We start from the raw sequence: 5,275 nt of genomic DNA on the forward strand, positions 1-5,275 counted from the left end.
ATTTGGGGCCGATGCAAATGTCATGACACTTAGCATTTGCATCGGCCCCTTAATAGGGACCGATGCAAATAACTGTATTATTTGCATCGGTCTTTTAAACGGACCGATGCAAATATCAATTGAATCATTTGCATCGGCCCCTTTATAAGGAACGATGCAAATACCTATATTATTTGCATCGGCCCTTTCAAAAGGACTGATGCAAATATCAACTGATTCATTTAATAACATATAAATTTGGATTTTAAGGTTTTTCTTCCCACTTAGCCGACCTTCTCATCTTCTCCTTCCTACTCAAATCGCAGCTTCCTATCCACGAGACTCAATCGAGAGTTCCGATCAAGCTTCCACTCCATAGGATCTTGTCTTCCTTTCTATATTCTCTGTTCTCCTTTTCCATCGTCTTCCTTTCACTCAATCGAAGTATGCTGTCTGTTTGGCCAATTTTCTATATCGTAGATTCGTATCAAATTAAAGAGAAATACCACACATGAGAGTTATGTTCCACCATTGAAAAGAATGCTTGTACACCATCCTAGTGCTAATTGTATTCAAAGAATTTGAGTTGTACGTTTTGGTGCCAATTGATCGTATTTTATGAGCTTTAGGAGTCCCGTGAGGAGTTCGATTCATCTCTCTCTCTCTCGGGCGGATTGTCTGCATTCGAACCTCTCTGTCTGCTGTCAAGGGTCGGATTTTGGTACATTAGGTGAGTTAACTTTTGAGAATTTGCTTTGATTTTGAATGGGTTAACTTTAATTTGAATGGGATTTCTTTAATTTTGAATGGGTTTAGGGACTTTTTCCCTTAATTGTGCTTTAGGAAATAATGTGTGAATTGGAATTAATATATTGAGTTAATTCCTAAGTGTTGTTCTGTTTTTTATCATTGATATTAGGTTCTTCATCTTCTTCAAATTGATTCTATTGCATGACTTTGGCTAACTTTTTCCCTACTCATGCATTAGTAGGATCTGCGGGTTCTTCATTAATGTGACCTCAGCCATACATTTGCTTGCATTTTTTAATTTTTCTGTGAGGGCCAAACCAATCCTGAAACCCTGAACCGACATACTCTGCAAATTCATGATGGTTTTTGGAGGCATTCATCATTTTTATTTTTTGATTAGAATGGTGAAGAACATTGAGTGGGTGTTACTAATTATATGATATGATAATCATTTTGTAGAGGAACCTTATTTTGAACTATGGTCACAAGTACAAGGTTGGGCTATGGAGGCCTAGAGCAGACCTTAAGAAAGTTAAATCAGCTTTTGAGGTTCTTTGCTGCAAAAATTGTACTAACTGCCTTGCTTTGAGGTGTTCTTTTATGTTCTGAGATAGTTTAGCCTCATGACACTGTAATCATCTGCAAATTTATACAACAGTTTTTTTTTGGATTTTGTTCCTGAATTTGGTGGTATGATTCTTACCAATTCATTTTTGCCTTTCTGGTACATTTTCCCAATTTTTGGATCAGCTGTTCAACCTTTGCTGCTATGGACTCATGCAATACTTTTATGCAGGTTTAGATCATGAATTTGTGTCAGTAATTGAATGAACAGAATGCATATCCTTGATAATATATTTATGAGTATTAACTATTATATACATATGTACATCTATTTGGTACAGAGCTCCATTCAATCCAAATTAATTTTTTATTTTTTTTAAATAAAAAATCATCATTTGCATTTGCATCGGTCATCGGCCCTTCTAAGGGGCTGATGCAAATGTAGTCTCATTTGCATCGGCCCTTTTAAAGGACAGATGCAAATGCAGTCTCATTTGCATCGACCAACGATCGACGCAAATGAATTTGCGTCGAGGGCTTTTGCATCGCCCAAAAAGCGATGCAAATGGCCCTAAATGGCCGGTGCAAATGACCCTTTTTCCACTAGTGAAATTTTCTGATTTCTACTTTTCCAGATCCACCAAAGGAGATAGAAAATGTGACTGTCAGTCTATTGTCTGTGGCTAGCAAGTAGGTCTTCAAACCATGCAAAGAAATCCGAGATGACATCCATTATGTTGTCATTAAAAAATTCCTTCCAAACCTTTTGCGTGTAAGAGCATTGAATGAATGTGTGTAAAAAAAATTCCTTCCTTTTGACTGGGCGGCGGGACAAAGTTATTATTTTTAATTTTATTCATAATTTTATATGGTGTAAAAGAATATTATGTATTTAAATGTATTAAATGTTTAATAATTTCTATTCCAGTCCAAGTCTAAATAAATGTTTCATTCACTTTTTGAGACTCATTCGATTCTAAGAAGCACACGAGATTTAGAATGGCAGAAACTGTCCCGCCTCCCAGTCAAATGGAAGAACAATACTTTCACACTTCTTTCAGCTTATAAATAGGTAATATGCAGATTAATATGTTCAATGACTATACATCCTGACATTACTTATGTTGTTAATCAGCTATCAACGGGGCCCTCAGACAGAGTTTTCACTCAAGGGTTGATCCTCGCCATGACATCTACTGCACTGTTTGAGCTATGGCTCAATTGGAACATTCCATAAGCTCGGCAGGGCCAATCATCGGTATTGGAGTTCCCACCTAGATTAAATTTGAATTATTAGCTCGAGCAGGACCATGTATACACAGTTGCGCAAAGACATGGGACCATATAGACGTGGTCACGTAACAAATCGGATACGCAATTCTGATTGGACAGTGGATGCGCACCCACGAGACATTATACACTATCTTGATTGCATCAAGTGCTTGGGACTATGAGACCGCGTATACGTGGTCTGGATTGGTCCGAGGACCAACCTTACATGATTGTGTATACGTTGTCCCGTAGAGAATCAGGATCACATATGCGTCATCCTGTAGAGAATCAAGACCTCATATACGCGATCCCAAGAGCCAAATAGCATTTGGAATAGGCTTTTCGAAGCCCACAAGCTTTAGCGGGCCATAACTCTAAAATCAGAAGTCCGATTTAGGCACGATCAATCCTGTTGGAACCATAACGAGACGGTCTACGACTATGAGATGGAGCTAAACCCTAAAACTCATCAATGTATTCATAAAAACTCTATTCCATCTTGAACTTCCCTAGATCGTAACTTGCTCGTTTGTGGATCCTAATCTAGCCTAGTCAGATGCATTGGAATGCTAATTCCGAGTTCTACTCATTTCACAGATTTTTGAGACCTAACTAGCATTCGATTAATGCATTGTGCTAATTAATTGTCTCTGGATTTCCTATATTTTAATATAATAAATTATTATTATTATTAAGTAATTAACTCTTACATCTTAAGTTTTAATTTTGTATTTTCCTTAAAGAAAATTCACAGATGCAATCAGAACCATCGTGAACCGCAAAACACAAATTGGGTTTTTGATTTGATTATTAACCCAGTCGATTTAATAGTTTTTTGGTAGTTGATTGAACTGGTCGGACCAGATTGGTTTTGATAACTTTGATAAAATTGTGTACCTTTAAAAAGGAGATTACATTATTTTTATATGAGTGGAGATTCTTAGACTAATTAGGATAAAATGATTATGAGATTAATAGATCTGCCATCAGATGGGCCAGTCCTAATCAAATTATAAATTAAATTATATTGTTCAAACCTAACACAACATGTATTATATTTACATTGGATCAGACTGCACCAAAGTAAGAAAACTGATTGCTAAACCTAGCTCAACCCATTCTACGATTATATATTTATACTAAAAAAAATTAATTAAAAATAGGGAAAAGTATGATTCAAAAAAAAAAAAATAGGGAAAAGTACAAAAATAAACCTTGTGGTTGCACCTGTTTTCAAACATAGCTATGTGGTTTAAAAGTTTGCAAAATGGTACCTTGAGATTTATTCCGTTAGCAAACACATACCAAATTGACTAACGGTGTTAAAAGTCAAAAGAAAAAGAGTTAATTTAGTCCTTATATTTATTTATTTTATAAATTAACCCCCTTTATTATCTAATTATCACAAACAACCCCCAAAATTAAATATAAAAAACAATTAACCATCTTGTCTATCTCCTTTTAATTTTTTATTTTTCTTCTCCTATCTCTCTCATCTTTCTTAATTTCTTTATAAAATAAATTTAATTATGCTAATCCATCAAAATCAAAGACACTTGAACTGAAAATCTTCAGCTTCCCACGCACAAAATATCAAATCTCCTACCTTGCGTTTCCACCTACAGCTTATCAGAGTCCGATAATCATCAATGGCCTGTGAAGAAAACACGGAAGAGATAATCCGGCCCCAATTTCCAGTAGGCCGGGTCAGGAGAATCGTTAAGCTGGACAAAGACATCAATAAAGTCACCTCGGAAGCTCTATTCCTCATTTCCAGCTCTATGGAGCTATTTCTCTGATTTATAGCAGAGAAATCGGCTGAAGTTGCTATTGAGACGAAGCGAAAGGCCGTGAAGCTGGAACACATACGAGTCGCGGTTAAGCGACACCAACCAACTAGTGATTTCCTCCCCGATTCGCTACCTATGTCTACTCAATCCTCCGATAAGCCGGGGCTGAGAAGCCTCGCCACTCGCCATCGTTCTGTGGCTACTAAGCCTGTTGCGCCTGGTACTCGCAGGATAGATGATTTCTTCGCTAAGTCAATGCATGAAGCTCCGGTTCAGATAAATGATTCCTAAATCTCTTTTGTTTTTCATTCGAATTGATTGAATCAGTTGTATAAGATATTTTAATTTTAACTATATAATATAATCGATTTTTTTGGAGTTTATTTGCTGATTATATATGTAGATTACTGTCTAATAAAGTGAAATTATTAGATTTGTGTTTTACAGTCCTTGAGCTGCTGATTCCTCCCACTGGAAGATAAGATGTGGATACATGTTTTATGATTCGAATTATACAGTCAGTAATCTATTTTGTGTGTGGGAAGCCGAAGATTTTCGGTTCGTTTGTACTTCTTTGTTTTTTATGGATTAGCAAAATTCAATTGATTTTATAGAGAAATTAAGAAAGAGGAGAGAGATAAGAGAGAGAAAAAGATGAAGAAGATGGTGTAATTGATTTTTATTTTTAATTTTGGAGTTTGTTTGTGATAATTAGATAATAAAGAGGATTAATTTATAAAATAAATAAATATAGTGACTAAATTAACTGTTTTTCTTTTGACTTTTAACACCGTTAGTCAATTTGGTATGTGTTTGCTAACGGAATCAAACGCAAGATACCATTTTGCAAACTTTTAAACCACATAGGTGTTGTTCGAAAACCGGTATAACCACAAAGTTTATTTTTGTACTTTTCCCTT

General features: G+C 35.7%; 1 long non-coding RNA gene across 1 annotated transcript; it reads left to right on the top strand.

Annotated features, from left to right (window-relative positions):
- The first annotated feature begins 281 nt into the window (after window positions 1-281).
- Window positions 282-3,222, top strand: LOC136214502 (uncharacterized). The gene is made up of 3 exons (XR_010681590.1): window positions 282-709; window positions 2,258-2,365; window positions 2,429-3,222. It is a non-coding gene; the product is annotated as an uncharacterized lncRNA (long non-coding RNA).
- Window positions 3,223-5,275: the final 2,053 nt, after the last annotated feature.

Source organism: Euphorbia lathyris, chromosome 1 (assembly GCF_963576675.1).
Source record: "Euphorbia lathyris chromosome 1, ddEupLath1.1, whole genome shotgun sequence".
In the NCBI taxonomy this organism is placed as follows: domain Eukaryota; kingdom Viridiplantae; phylum Streptophyta; class Magnoliopsida; order Malpighiales; family Euphorbiaceae; genus Euphorbia; species Euphorbia lathyris.